General features: G+C 41.4%; 1 protein-coding gene across 2 annotated transcripts in view; it reads left to right on the top strand.

Annotated features, from left to right (window-relative positions):
* The window catches only part of MPDZ (multiple PDZ domain crumbs cell polarity complex component), a 571,809-nt gene that overhangs the window by 261,433 nt on the left and 293,925 nt on the right, over positions 1-16,451 (top strand). The gene's annotated exons all lie outside the window — the stretch shown is intronic.

Here is a 16,451-nt window from a genome sequence, read left to right on the forward strand (position 1 = left end):
ACATCAGAGAATTTGGACCTGTTGAAATTAATATCCACAAAGAGATGCAGCCTAGTTAAAAGAAATATCTCATATTCCATTTTAAATGTCCGACATTTCTTTTATCATGTTGTGGCTTATAGTTTAGTATTGGTAATACTACTATTCTCATTATTAGAGATAGGTCTGACAGTATATTTACACAAAGGAGGAATACGTGTGTTTTCTCAAACTGGGTAGGTGACACCTTGGCACTCTCATCCCAACCATACACTATATATATCCCAACCGTATACTATATATATATCATACACTAGACAAGTTATCCAAGAAGAAGAGTGGAATTTATTATGGCCACAGTATTCTGCAACTTACATATGTAAAGACATTTACAATAATGAGCCATTACATTCTTGTATACAGTTTACAGCAACAAACAATTAAATATGACTCGATCTTCTAACTAGAGCATTTCAGGGCAAGGGATCTAACCTTTTGTCACACAGCTCCTTCTACTTCTATCTTACTCACGATGTAGATTTCCTGCTCTGCCCTGGACATATACCGCAGACATGCCTAGGCGCGAACATCACAGCTTTGATCAGGGGATTGCCGTACAAGCATCTTCCCCTTGCATTGGACTTTGATCCTGGGGACCTGAGTTCGATTCCCACTGCAGCTTCTTGTGACTCTGGGCAAGTCACTTAACCCTCCATTGCCCCTGGTACAACCTGAATATACTATGTAAACTGCTTTGAAAGTAGTTGCAAAAACCACAGAAAGGCGGTATATCAAGTCCCATTTCCTTTTCCCTTCCCTTTCTCAACCATTGACACTCTTTCTTGAAGCCTTCAGCCTCCCCATTCTGTCCAAGTCTAAGGTAGGCACCGCTGTTACTCTGGCATTGGTCCCCCTCCATGCAAGAGGGGGGACTACATCATCCATGAACCTGCTAGCATGGGACAAACCACTTCAAATTTAACCTTAATTTGGTCTGAGACATACTGTTGTGTACTCTATCAGGCTAGGACCCACCGCCTGTTGAATGCTGCGTGAGACCCTAACCTCCCTGAGATCGGGTGGGTGGGTGAGCTGTAGTAGTACTACTACTACTACTACTATTTAACATTTCTAGAGCGCTACAAAGTGTACGCAGCGCTGTACAAACACAGAAGAAAGACAGTCCCTGCTCAAAGAGCTTACAATCTAATAGACAAAAAGTAAAGCATTTAAATTTAAAATATTTAAGCAGTCAAGCACAAGAGAACAGTCACAGAAGGACAGAAGATGTTGAAGGGTGGTCAGTGTGATTAGGTGTAACTCTGGTTGGAGTAGTGGGAGAAGGTGATAGAAGAATAGAAATGGGTGAGGTAAAGTAATGAGTGGGTTGATAGGGAGGTTATATAAGACATGTCACTCTAGGGGTGGGTGGGTAGAGGGGTAGGGTGGGTGGAAGCAGGAGAAGGTATTCTCTGCAGCCTATCTGTGAGATGGAAAATGCTCTCTGAAGCTGCTGCTATAAGTTGTTAGCAGGCAAAATGGCGATTGCACCTTTGCATCCATTGCCCTTGTTTCCTCCAGTGGCCATCCTTTTCTATGCCTCCTGGTCTTCCCCTCTGGTTGCCTCCCCCTTACCTTTTTCCTTACTCCTTCCCCCTTACTATCCCCAACCTAACTTGTTTAAGCCTGCCTGTGTGCGCTTTGCTAATTCCCCTCCCATTCCCTCATCCCCGGTTTGTGCTGAGTCACCGCCCATTTGTGCTTCTGACCGCCTATACAGCAGGGTCATTCTCCTTTCTTGTACAACTGACTGCTAGTGATGCCTTTTTCTTAAGCTCATATTTTTTCAGTAGTACTTTAAGTGAGTTAGATTCAGGTTTAGTAGATACTTCCCTGTCATCGGAGGGTTTTCAGTTTAGTTCTGTACCTGAGGCAATGGATGGTAAGCAGAAGAATTAGTAGGATTTGAATTCTTTCAAGGGCCAAGAGATGATAGTGAATCGCCAAAAGCAGTTGTTGTAATGTATGTGATAAATTATATCATGTCCTATTTCATAGAGCAACACCAAAGCAGACACTGTGAAGTCCAAAAGAGTATTTATTCAAACAAGTCTTGTTGTGGCCATGTTTCACCAAATAGGCTGCATCCGGGGTAAGCATAAACAGCTAATCAGATTCACATAGGATTTGCCCTGGCAGTGAGACTGAGTTTCCAAGATGACTTGAATGCAGCTTATTATCCTCAGAGGGCAGAGCAACAGCTTCACATGTCCTATTTCATACCAGTAGAAAATTCACACTAAGGCATAGATTAAAAATAATTTGCCACTTTTCTCCTTTAATAAGAAAATAAGAACAGCCGTACTGGGTGAGACCAATGGTCCATCTAGCCCTATCCTGCTTCCAGTAGTGGTCAATCCACGTCACAAGTACCTGTGAGAAACCCAAATAGTAGCAGCATTTCCATGCTACCAATCCCAGGGCAAACAGTGGCTTCCCCCATGTCCATCTCAATAAAGGCAATGGACTTTTCCTCTAGGAACGTGTCCAAACCTTTTTTAAACCCAGGTACGCTAACCGCCGTTACCACATCCTCCGGCAGCAAGTTCCAGAGCTTAACTATTCTTTGAGTGAAAAAATATTTCCTCCTGTGTGTGTTTTAAAAGTATTTCTATGTGATTTCATTAAGTGTCCCCTAGTCTTTGTACTTTTTGAAAGAGTGAAAAATTGATTCACTTTTACCCATTGTATACCACTCAGAATTTTATAGACCTCAATCATATCCCCCCATCAGCCTTCTCTTTTCCAAGCTGAAGAAGTCTCCCTCTTTAGCCTTTCCTCATACTAGAGGAGTTCCTTCCTCTTTATCATTTTGTTTGCTCTTCTTTGAGCCTTTTCTGAACTCCTGAATGCTGGTTTTCGTGCCTTTTTGCCTGACAGCGTTCAGGAGTTTAGTGGCTTTTAGACAGTCACTGTGAAGCAGTTATACCATGATTCACTTGTATTTGTCTGCTTTATAGCACCACATATATGAGCATTGTTATTTAAAGAGAATTGTATCTGACCTCTGACACAGGTGGTTTATTCTGCCGAATCATGGACCCATGTCGGGTCTAATTTGGTGTTTTGAATAAAGGATTTATATTCTTATACATGTGAAGTCGTGTGTCAGCTTCTACTCCTTGGAACTTATTATGATCTATGCAGAAGTTACAAATTTCGCTTACTCTGTTTCTTATTTCAGTTTTCAAAGGGTTACATGATAGGATTTCTACTACTATTACTGCCAAACTGTGCGTTTATCAGCCAATGAGATTGTTGCATTCCATAAATTCTGCTGTTCTAGTTGTACCCAATTATTGGGATGTTAGGTTGGAGGAATTTTGGCACATATTGCAGGGCCGCAACTTTGGAATTGGCTACTTTAGTGTATTAGAGAATTGCAAGAAATGAGTAGGTTCAGGAAATCGTTAAAAACATTTGTTTCGTCAGGCATATAGTGCAGACTGATGTTTACTGAGTGGGGTCTTTGTGGCATGGACTTAGTTGTATTTACTTTATATTATATTTATGAACTGTATTTGTCTTATTTGGGTCGCATTTTTGTTAATGGCTTAGTTATATATTTGATCTTATTATTATGCCTGAGTTTGCTGTACTCCACCTAGAAAACTATGGATAGAACGGAATATAAATTTGTAGGAAACTGGTGTTAAATATTCTTTTACTGTAGTTTGCCAACTTCCACCACCCTAGCATATCTCTTTGCAAATTGAGCTCCTCAGTTTGAAAAGTCTTCACTTTCTTCTCCAATTTGGTCATTCTGTGTGATTTTATCATCCATATTAACAGTCCATCTATCCCAGTTTAACAGGACAATTCCTTTAATGGAGGAACATGGGTTTACTCAGTGACGAGATGTTTCTACCCATGTAGCTGGTTATACCCTCACCTCCTATTCTTTCTCACCTCATTAGGCCCCCCTTTTTTTCCCTAGACCGAATTTCTGCCTTTCCTTTATCCTGGTGCAATCGCTTATCTACCACATATATCCTTCTTGTAGCTTGAAAGTTACAATCTGTTGTTGTTACTATTATTTCAAACTTGTATCCTTCTTATATCCAAGAATCAGAGTGTCACATTTAATGAGCATCACACAATTGAAACTAGGTTGTCAGGTTTCCCCCCCAGAATTTCTCAACTCTACGTTTGGATTTTCAATTACCATAAAACCTTTCAGAGAATACATTATTAGAACCATTCATTACCATCAATTCTATCATTCTGCTCAGTGTCGCCTAAAGGAACTAGGCCACCATGTAGAAATACATGGACACAACTGCCAAACTTGAGAGACCAGTCACTCTTTATCTCTTCAGGGTACTGAAGAGTCTTGTGGAACCTAGTGCTAACCCTTTCAGGAAGTCATCTACACTCTCCTAAGCTGCTCCTTTCGGAGTCTGACGTCGCTGCACGTTGTACGTGCAGGAGACTTCCTGCACGTACAATGTGTAGCGACGTCAGACTTGGAAAGGAGCAGCTTTGAACAGCACGGACTCCGGAGGACGAAAAAGAACTTTAAAAGACCTTGGCTCTGCTGGCGGGGTTTGGGGTCCCCCGCCAGCCGAAGGAATATTTTTAAAGGCAGCGGCAGGAGGAAGCGAACCTCGGCTGGCAGGGGTTGGGGTCCCCCGCCAGCAAAGGTAGGTGACGGCGGTAGGGGGTCCAGGCCGAAATCTGCGGGGGCCCAGGCCCCCGTGGCCCCACGCAGATACGCCCCTGGGCTGGAGTGGGCTTTGATGGCAAATCCAGTGGTTGGAACATAAGGACAGTACCAGGCAGACTTCTATGATCTATGTCCCAGAAATACCAAAGAAAAATCAGGATCAAGTATTTTATGTTCAGATCTTTATCTGCTATCATCTGCTATGTTAAGTATGGTATCCAAAATAATTAAACACCTATTGGCAGAACAATAAAATGGCTTTCTAGAAAAAAAAAAACATTTTACATCACAATCAGACTAATTTTTCATAGTTCACTTGCTTTGCTCACATGTACAGACTCGCATGGATCAGGATAAAATTATTATATTACTATCCTTAGATTTATCTGCAGCATTTGACCAGGTGGATCATCGGTTATTAATTCATAGACTTCAATCAACGGGTATGATTGAAACTGTTCTATCTTGTTTTAATTATTTGACAGATTCTGTATGGTTATTCCTATTCTGATCCATACACTTGTACATTCTGGATGCTTTAGGGTTTTATATTTGAGTCAGTGTTGTTCAACGTATGGTTCCATTGCTTGGACTTATTCAGTTCTTGAATTATAAGCTTTCGTTTATGCAGATGATTTTAAAATTCTGACAATATTAGATCTGCGTAATGCTTATGAGATTGTTTTGTTAATGTGAAGCTTGCTAGGTTTTCAAACTGGCAAGTTGAAACTAAATCCTGAATAGAACAAGGACATGATTTTCAATAAGAGAAAACCATGCACCAGAAGACTCTTCAAAATATGGTAGTCAAACTTATAAAAGGTGCAAAAAAAAGCATCATGTTCACTAGTAAAAAGAACAATAGCTTCCAGTTTCTCACAGAATAACTCTTAAAATACTAATACTTTTATATAAAGTCTATCACTGGTTTGCCATTCTCCCTTTCCCATTATCTAATTTGTCACGCTCCTCTCAAAAGAATCTTCTGGTGTTCCATCTTTCAGACATATATACACTTAATTATAATTCATCATTCTATTTTTTACTACTAATCATTTCTAAAGCGCTACTAGACGTACGCAGCGCTGTACACTTGATCATGAAGAGACAGTCACTGCTCAACAAAGCTTACAATCTAATTAGGACAGACAAGACAAACAAGAGATAAGGGACTATTAAAGTGAGGATGATCAAATAAGGGTTCTGAACAAGTGAATAAGGGTTAGGAGTTAAAAGCAGCATCAAAAAGGTGGGCTTTTAGCTTAGATTTGAAGACGGCCAGAGATGGAGCTTGACATACCGGCTCAGGAAGTCTATTCCAGGCATATGGTGCAGCAAGATAAAAGGAACGGAGTCTGGAGTTAGCAGTGGAGGAGAAGGGTGCAGATAAGAGAGATTTACCCAGTGAACGGAGTTCCAGGGGAGGAATATATTGAGAGATGAGAGTGTAGAGGTACTGAGGAGCTGCAGAGTGAATGCACTTATAGGCCAATAAGAGGAGTTTGAACTGTATGCGGAAACGAAGCCAGTGAAGTGACTTGAGGAGAGGGCTAATATGAGCATAATGACACTGGCAGAATATTAGTCGTGCAGCAGAATTTTGAAAAGAATGAAGAGTAGTAGGTCTTTCCCTTTGGAACAATTTGCAGTACTTTTATGAATGGAACCGTCTTACCAGATGCTTTAGAAAGATCTTGAGACATTTTTATTCGGGGATGCTTTTGAGACCTGATTATGGCAGGACTAAGTGAGCAACAAAACAAGAAGCGGAAAAAGGAAGAAAGCTTGACAGACGATGGGATAAACAAATAACTTTAATTGCTGTAGTATATAGAAAGTACTTAAGACTCGACACGGCACTGCATTTTGGCAGTGTAGTGCGTGCTTCAGGTGTCTGACAATGATAGAGCTGTAGGACTGAAAATAATGCAGCCAAATACAACAATGTTTGAAGGTCTTTAAAAAGACCGTGCATAGATGAATGCTGCACTTTCCAAACATAGAAAAGATGCTGAGATGAAAAATGCTGGCAAGGTTTTTCGTAAAGGTAGAAGAATTTTCTCCGCGCAGCAAGTCTTGTCAGCATTTTTCATCTCAGCATATTTTCTATGTTTGGAAAGTGCAGCATTCATCTATGCACGGTCTTTTTAAAGACCTTCAAATGTTGTTGTATTTGGCTGCATTATTTCCAGTCCTACAGCTCATATCTTTGTCAGGCTCCTGAAGCAGGCACCACATTGCCAGAATACGGTGCCATGCCCAGTCTTGTGTACTATCTATGTACTACAGCAATTAAAGTTGTTTGTTTACCCCATCATCTGCCAGGCCTTCTTCCTTTTCCTGCTTCTTGTTTTGCTGCTATTATCCCGTGGGACTTTTTGTGTTCAGTTACCTTTTGGTTCCTGTATTTGCACATGACTAAGTGAGGACATGGAACACATGACAACAGTCTTTTTTTTTCCCTCATTATCTCTATTTAGATTTCTTTTTCTCTTTTCTGTTACCTTATTTCTATGTTATGAGCTTATGTTAATGAAGATTGTAAACCAATCTGCTGATATATCCAAATGTTTGTATGGCAAACCTTGAATAAACTGTAAACTTTTAATACATATATGCATGCATCCAAGGAGCTGTCCCTGTAGGAAGACAAAATGCAGAAGCTTCTGGAGTCACTCCCCAAACAACTTATAGAAGTCCCAGCACTTATTCCCCCATCCCCAGCTCTATGGCTTCCCTTTCTCCCATTGCTGCTGTGCTTCTACAGCCTAGAGGTGTCAGTGGAGATAGCTGGATTGTCCCATCTGAGTTGGAGGAGGCAGATATAAAAGCATAGCAGTGCAACTAGTGCTATCGGGCAAAGACAGGAGGTGGGGGGAGAGTTAGGGTTGCCGTGTGTATTTTGTGGATATCTTCTGGTACTTTATTATTTGTCACTGAGCTGGCCATAATGCAAGGAAGAAAAAAAAGAGAAAATTAAGTAGTTTCATCAACCATACTTTTATATGTCATTACCCACTGGTTCCAGAGGCATAGGGGCCCTTTTACTAAAAGATGTTAATCCTTTAATATGGCATTAATGCGAGAAACAAGGCTACTGCAAAATGTTAGTGTTTTGTGGTATTATGCCTGCTTTCGCAGGTTAAGTACATGTTAATTATTTTTTAGAAACATTTTAGTATAGGGGGTATGTCATGGGTGGAGAGAGGGCGTCCTGCACTATCCGGCTAGTGCATTCTGATTAGCACACACTAACCAGATAACACGGACTTAATCCTGGAGCGCTTAGTGCCTCCTAAATAGGAGCAGTAAGTGCTCTCCTGTTAATTTTTAACAGGTTATCCATGCTGTCAGGATCACTCCCTGGGTCCTCACCACTACTTCACAGTCTCTGCCTCATCAGCATTGCACACCATCCACTCCCAGAGTTAAAGGTCTGCAGTCAGTTTCTCAGGAAAAGAGAAGATGCACTGGAAGTGCTCTATTATCCCCTTAATGCAGCGATTCTTCTTTAAGTCTTCTCAGACCTTCTACTCTACCCAGTATAGTCTTACTTTAATCACAGTTCAATTTAATACTGCTCTCAACACCGTTCAATATAGCACTGCTTTCCAATACAGTTTTTCAACACAGTTCCACATAGCACTGCTTTTCCACACAGTTCAGCTTAGCACTGCTTTCAATACAGTTCTGCTTAGCACTGCTTTCAACACAGTTCAATTTAGCGCCGCTTTCAATACAGTTCACTTCCACAGCAATATGGTCTAAATCATTTTCTCACTCTTGGACCTAATGACCCATCTCCCTCATTTGTCAGCACAAATTCACCTGACATCCACCCACCGGGTCAATCTAGCAAGTCTTCATTCACCCTCTCATGTTCAGTTCATAATTCACTTTAAGAGCCCTCCAGCAGTACTTCCATTCTCTCCTCCCCTTCCTCTCGATCTAGGGGCTCCTCCCCCTCCCACATCTGATTCCATTTCCCAATCAACCACAGGCTTCTCCCTTTCTTGCAGAGAATCCTCTCCCTTCACCTGTTCCCTCTGCTGTTGCTGCACTGCCTTCTGGACCTTGTAGTTTCTTAGTTCCTGGTTTCTCTGCTGTTGCCCTGCCTTCTGGGCTTTGTAGTTTCTTTGCTCCTCACAATGCTAATGAAAGCATTAGCGTATGGCCTTCAGTAACTAGATAAAAAGGCCCTAAAAAGCACTGCGTTAAATCTGGGCTTAGTATGCCGGCAAAGTGCTACATTAGAACATGTTAAACCCAGATTCCAAAACACTTTAGTATAAGGGGCCTCGTAGTCTGAATTTCATGAACCAATTTAAGAAAACCTCAAATAAAGAATCACAACACTTAACATGATTAAAATTTGGAATAGTTTTATTGCAATGTAGCAGTTAATTAAGTATGTCTGTTTCTTGTTTATGGTTAAACTTTATTTGATAATGGCACTGTCATCTTTGATAAAATATTTCTCCAACAGCAAGCAGGCAATTGTATTCTCACAGCTGGGTAACATCATCTGACGGAGCCTGGTGTGAATGTTTACTAGCTATATTAACTTTAAACTTTCTAGCAGTGTCCCACTGTGCATACACTGGTGCGTTCCTGCCTGTCGCGCAAGCACAGGTTCCTCAGCTGCGTTCCTCCGCAGAGCAGGGAGAAACACTTGTGTCTCTCAGTACCTACTTTTTCGTTCGCAGTGCCTTCTTGTGCGGGTAATTTTATCCTGTTTTTCAATATTTGTCATTTTTTTCCTTTATTTTATTTCCCTTTAATTTTAGTAGTTTTTTTGGCACATAAGGTTTCCTTTCATTTTCATGAGTTCCTATGCCCGTTTAGACTGGAGCACTGACTTCAGTTTGAATGCTGCTCCTTTTTGCTGCTTACAGTTGAGGAGTTTAATTTGGTTGCAATTCTTTTCTCGATGCCTCAGAAGACCCCCAGTGGCTTCAAAAGGTGTGCCAAATGTAATCAGGTGATGGTGCATTGGGTGCCTTGGCCTAACCATGAGCCTATAACTCTCTTGCTTGCTCTGTTTGAAAATGTAGCCTCAAAGATTGATGCATCATCATTGCCACCGGAAGCATTGGCTTCAGTGGCTACCAGGACTTCAGCAACCACTGCGGCATCGAAAAGGTCTCCACCTCTATTGACATTGGATGCTGAGAGTAGGCCCTGGGGACCGGTCAGCATCGGACCTGACACCAAGGGCATGTGTGGGTTCTTTGATGTCCTCATCGGCACCAAAGGACCATGATGATGAGCATGGGGGGGGGGGGGGGGGGTGGAATTCAAGGAGCACAACACCGGAGCATTGACATTTATGATACCTGAAAAGCACTGGTAGGAGCACACTCTCTCTCTGGAAGAGTTGCTAGTGCGCAAGTCTCCAGGCATCCAGGTCCTGTTAACCAGTTTTGCACTGATGCTTTCTCAGGCTGCCTCTCTCCTGGCTCCCTGCCTTTGCTGATGCCTACTTTTGATGAACAATTTTGAGCCATGCTCAGAAAGGAGCTGGCTGGTGCAGATGCTGCAGCTGCAAACCACTCAGGCATCGAGGTTGCTTGTGCCAGCTGTGGATCAGCCCCAAATGCTTTTTGAGTCTCCATCCATGCCTGTACAGAGATCCTTGATGCCAGCACCTTGAAGGGTGTTGATGTCAACATCAACACATACAGTACTGCTCTTGAAATCAGGACAGTAAGCTTCCCAGAGTCTGAAAGGAGGGCTATAAATCTGCGCTTTTTTGGGTGTGGACATGGTGCCATTGAGCCGAGGCAGGCACAGACTCACTGAGCCCGGTCTGAGTATGGTGAGGAGTCTAAATAGGACTCGGAAGAGACCCCTTATGCTTCTTAAAGGAGGAGACATGGGGATACATTCTGATCCCTCTCCACCTCAAGAGAGATGTAAATCTCCACCTGAGGGTCTCTTTCACCAGTTTTGTCAGGGAGATGGTTTCTGCCATCCCATTTAAGTTAGAGACTGAGAAGGAGCTCAGGACAGAAATGTTAACTGTCCTGGACTACGAGTCTTCTCCTAAGGAAGGGGTCATGGTACCATTGTACCCTATCTTTAAAGTTGCACTGACAAAGAACAGTATCTTTTCCAGAAGGCTTCAATATTTGAGAATACTCAACTGACACACCATTCTTTGGTGGTTGAATCTGCCCTCAAATGAGCTAGGAGTTCCAAGACCAGATAGAGAGGCTCGGACCACGCTCATTTTGGAAGAAAGTGTTTTGGGCGTCGATGCTCATTGCCTGCATCCAGTCCTACCAGCTGTACACAAGCCTTTCTTGTATTCTTTGGTCCACAGTACACTAAGTCTTGCAGATTCTCTCCCACAGGAGCAGGCTGTAGACCTGGACCAATTGACCAGTAAGCAGCTAGAGTGTTGTAGAAAGTATCTGGCCAGGGGCGTATACGACTCTTTTGACATAGCATCCAGACTCTCTGCCATGGGTGTGGAAATGTGCAGACTGTGTGTCTGTGACCTGGGACCAGCAGTTCAGGAGAGATTGACGGATGTTCTTGCCAGGTTACAGTCTGTTTGGAGATGAGGTAGAAGAGGTCGCAGACCTCATAAAGAAACATACTGATACCATCCAGTGACTCTACTGCTCTCAGAGGTGTAGGTTTCTGCCACCTTGTCATTCTGCCCAGAATGGCTAGGGCCAGTGTTCTCGGCATCACCAGGCCCACCCTGAAGAAGGCCCAGCTGGCTCCCCAGTCAAAGCAAGAGACAAGGTTTTGACTTGCTCCAAGAGAGCATAGCCACACTAAAAATAATAGTCTCAGATGGTTTACCGGTAGGGGGGGAGGAGGCTGATTTTTTACAAACACAGGTGGCCCCTTGTAACCTCTAACTGGTGGGCTCTTCATATGGTCTATCTCTGTTATTCCCTGCATTGGCATCAGACCACAAAATTGCCCACTCAGAGCATTGTACATCAAAATTATGGAAAATATTGTGTACGATTTAATTGGGTTTTTTTTTTTTTGAGAGATTTGAAATCTTGGATCCAAATCAATTTGGTTTTAGAAAACAACATGATGTTTGATGTAGTGAGATCTGGATTTGATAAAGGAAAACACTATCTATTGATTACTTTAAATACTTTAAATATGTCAGCAGTGTTTGATACAATTGATCTTCACATTTTGTTGAATAGGTTGAAATCAATTGGAATCGATGACACTGTGTTAAGATGGTTTGCTTCATTCCTTGAGAGGCAATTTTGTATAAGTCAAATTAATTATAAAAAGTTTTGTTCATCTAAAAATGGGTTCCACATGGATTGTGTTTGTCAGTGGTTCTGTTTAATATTATTTTTGTTGCCTTTGTGTAGGCTGTTGATTAATTGCAAGATATATGTGGGTGATATTCAATTTTTGATACCTTTTGAAACTACAATGGATGCTACCTTTAATAAGTTAAGATATGCTTACAATCTATTCAGACTTGGATGAAAGCAAACCATCTTAAATTAGATGTAGCCAAAACTCAGATTCTTTTATTATCTTATTTTGAGGGTAATGATGTGCCTTCTGAATTTGTTTTTGGTTCTGCTACAATTGTGATCTTAAATAAGATTTGAAACTTAGGTGATAATTGATTCTGTATTGAATGTAAAATGGCATGTGCAAAAAGTGATTAAAGATGTATTTTTGAAATTGCATGTATTGAGAAGATTAAAAACCTCGCTGGGACATAGCAATTTCAGAAAAGTGATCCAGAGCATGATTTCACCTTGTTTTGAATAGTGTAATTGATTAATGCTTGGTCTAAAAAAGCCTCAGTTACGAGCTTTACATGTAGCTCAAAACACAGTAGCAAGGGTGTTGACAGGGAAATCTAAATGTGATCACATTACTCCAGTGTTGAGAGAACTACACTGGATGCTGATTGAACAAAGGATTAAATTTAAGATGTTTGATGTTTAAGGTACAAAATAGACATGTCTCATTTTTGGCATAAAAGCTACATATGTACCAGCCTAGACAATGATTGAGATCTAGAGAGCAATAGTTGTTTGATGTGGCTTAATACCAAGTCATTAGGTTGGAGGAATATAGAAATAAGATCTTCTTTATACTTGGTCCAATGCTTTGAAATACAATCCCAAAATGGTGGAGAGAGTGTCAGACTTTGACTGAATTTAAGAAAGAAATTAAACCTTTACTATTCATTGAGGCCTATGATGGACCCTAACTTGTTCAAATTTAGAAGTACAACACGTTGATATATTTTGATACTTGAGAATAATGTATATTAGAGTGAATTATGTCTGTTTCGAGTCTGTTAGTAATGTTGTAAAATGTGTATGAAGTGTATTATTGTGTATACAATTTTTTAATCCACCTAGAACTTTGGCGATAGTGCAGAATATAAATCTTTTAATAAATAAAAATCTATTGACACAAGCAGGTACTTGTAGAGGAAATCTTCGCCCTTCTGCAGGCCAATATGGTTGAACCCGTACCACTAGGGGAAGACCATTCCAAGTACTTCCTTGTGCCCAAAAAGATGAGGGAATGTCATCTCATCCTAGACCTAAGGGCCCTGAACAAATTTCTGGACAGTTCAGGATGATTTCCCTGGGCACCCTTCTCCCCATGATTCAGGAACATGATTGGCTATGCTCTCTGGACTTAAACAATGCCTGTACCTATATTTCGATACTAACCAGTCACAAGCGGTATCTCAGATATTCTGAATAGAGAAACACCACTACCAGTACCGCGTTCTGCCATGTGGCCTCGCATCAGCTGCCAGTGTATTCATCAAGTGTCTAATGGTAGATGCGGTATATTTGCACAGAGTGGGAATATACATGTTTCCCTGTCTGGACAATTGACTGGTCAAGAGCCCATTGCAGAAAGAGGCCTCAGTCAATGCATCTAACTATTCGGGTATTGGCGCTACTAGGGTTCGTTATAAACTATCCCAAGTCCCCCCTCCTCCCGGTTTAGCAGTTGAAGTACATAGGAGTCCTGCTCAGTACATTGCAAGCTCGTGCTTTTGTTCCACAAGTGAGAGCAGAGACCTTATCAATACTTGCCTCGCAAGTCCGAAGCAGCAAGCAAGTCACAGCTCGGCAAATGTTGAGATTGATGGGCCACATGGCCTCAACGGTGCATGTCACACCTTTGGCATCTCCATTTGAGATAGGCCCAGTGGACCATAGTTTTTCAGTGGTCTCAGGTGGCTGAGAATCTAGTGGATGTAATTCAGATTCCTCCAGAGTTAACTCATGCCCTTCTATGGTGGCCAATTCAAACAGACTCCACTAAGATGTGTTACTCATTTAAATGGAGGAGGTTTGTTGTCTGGTGTGAGGGCAAGGCCTTAGATCTCGTCACCTGTTCTATCTAAAATTTGTTTGAGTGCATTTTACACCTCTATGAGTCTGGTTTGAAAATCAGCTCTGTAAGGGTTCATCTTGATGTAATTAGTGTTTATCATCATCCTATAGAAGGTAAGCCCATCTCTCTACATCCTCTAGATGTTTGCTTCAAGAGAGGTTTGTTATTAACAAAGCCAAGCCCCCCTGTCATACCTCGAACTGTCATGAGATCTCAATACTGTCTTCACCCAGCTGATGAAAACTGTTTGAGCCGCTTGATAGCTGTCATCTGAAGTATTTGACCTGGAAAGTTGTGTTTCTGGTGGTGGTCACTTCAGCTCACAGAGTCAATGAGCTGTATGCCCTAGTAGCTGATCCACCTTACACTAAGTGTTTCACCACAATAGAGTAGTTCCCAAGAAGTCAACCTACTCATGATTCTCCCTCTGTTATGTGCTTGAATGGACTTTACTCAAGAAACAGCATTTAATATTGGCTATGTTGGCTCCTCATTTGTGGAATTCATTGCTGCAATAACCTTTGACTTGAAATCTCAGAGAGGAAATTTAAAGTAGACTTAAAGGGTCATGTCTTTGGCATTTGGCCTTCATGTGTTCACTGATGACTGGGGATACTAGCACATAGCTTGACATCTTTGTATTGTCTTTTTCTAAATTTTTAATTATTGAAGCATATTGTTAGACCACCCTGTTGTATGCACAAACAGTGATGTAGTATATTAGTGAAATTAACAAACTAAGGGCCCTGTTTACTAAGGTGCGCTAACGTTTTTACTGTGTGCTAAAAATTAGCATTCGCTAACGCAAGAGACATTCATATCTTTGGGTGCCTAGCCTTAGCGCACGCATCAACACTCCACCTAGTTTCTGACTATTTTCTTTTTACATCTGGTCTCTACGGATTACCAACAGTCTGTTCGTCTGTCCAATTTAGATTGTAAGCTCTGTTGAGCAGGGACTGTCTTTTCATGTTAATTTGTACAGCGCTGCGTAAGTCTAGTAGCGCTATAGAAATGTTTAATAGTAGTAGTAGTAGTTCTCTGCACATTCTCTATTCCTTCCTAAGGTAGTGTTAGAGTTCCATCTTAATTAGTCAATCGTCCAACCAACGTTTTTTCCCAAACCACATGGCCATCCTGGTGAGAGTGTATTGTATACCATTACAAGTGAGCCATAGCCTTCTATCTGGAGCAGCCCAAAGCCCATAGACAGTCCACCCAGGTTTTGGTTCTGTAGACACTGTTGTATATCAGAGAGTCACTTAAACAGCAATTACTCTGGACTTGTATTGCTAAGGATATGATCAGTGCCTAAATTTAGATTTTTGTTAATCTGTCTACAAATGAAGGAATAATGCCAAAATGGGAAAAAAATACAGTGCACTCCATTTAAGTGCACGTCAAATAAGCGCGTGCTCTGTTTAACTGCATGCCGTACTTCGGTCCCTTTTTTGGCGCCATCAATTTCTATGGGGATAAACTTCGGTTTAGCACACCACTGATAAGTGAAAGATTCGCTTATATGTATGGTTTAAGACCGCTCCTCTGCAGGAAAGACTCCACATAAGTGTGCGCATGGAATATGGAAGCCAGTTGGCGTGTGACAACCAACATGATTTTATTTATTTATTTGTATCCCACCTTTTTCCCACCTATTTGCAGGCTCAAAGTGGCTTACATAGTTTTGTTAACACAATTATTCTTGGATGTCAGGTACAATTATTGTTGTATAGAGATTAGTTAAGGGAAGAAGTAGAGAGTAGAAGGAAGGCATTAGGTATAGTGGATGGTAGGTTTTCAGCAATGGATTAGTAAGGTTCTGGGTTTTCGTTGTATGCTTTGTTGAAGAGATATGTCTTGAGGGATTTGCGAAAGATAGTTGTTTCGTTGATTGTTTTCAAATTTACCACCCCTTTAACTGCCACAGGCAGAAGAAGCGAAAGAATGTTGTTAGAGTGTACACTGGAGGAGTCGTCATTGCGGCGGAACTGTAAGACTTTAACACTGGCTGAACGAATAGAAGTTCTTAAAAAAATTAGAAAACAAACAAAGTCAAGCATCTATTGCTAAAGAATATGGTGTCAATCCCAGTCAAATTTTCACGTGTCTTGAAGCAGAAAGATCAGCTTCTGGAAGACTGGCAAAACAATACAAATCCACACAGGAAACGTAAAAGGTCGGGAAAAGCTGAGGAGGTAGAAGATGCTCTTCTTCGGTAGTTTTCTCGAGTCAGGAGCAGACAGTTTCCTGTCAGTGGTCCACTGCTTATTGAGAAAGCTAACCAGCTAGCTGAAAGTCTTGGACTAACTGAATTCAAAGCCACTGTTGGATGGTTGGAGAGATGGAAGGAGAGGAACAACATAAAATTCAA

The sequence above is a fragment of the Microcaecilia unicolor genome, chromosome 2 (genome assembly GCF_901765095.1).
Source record: "Microcaecilia unicolor chromosome 2, aMicUni1.1, whole genome shotgun sequence".
NCBI classification, from domain to species: Eukaryota; Metazoa; Chordata; class Amphibia; order Gymnophiona; family Siphonopidae; genus Microcaecilia; species Microcaecilia unicolor.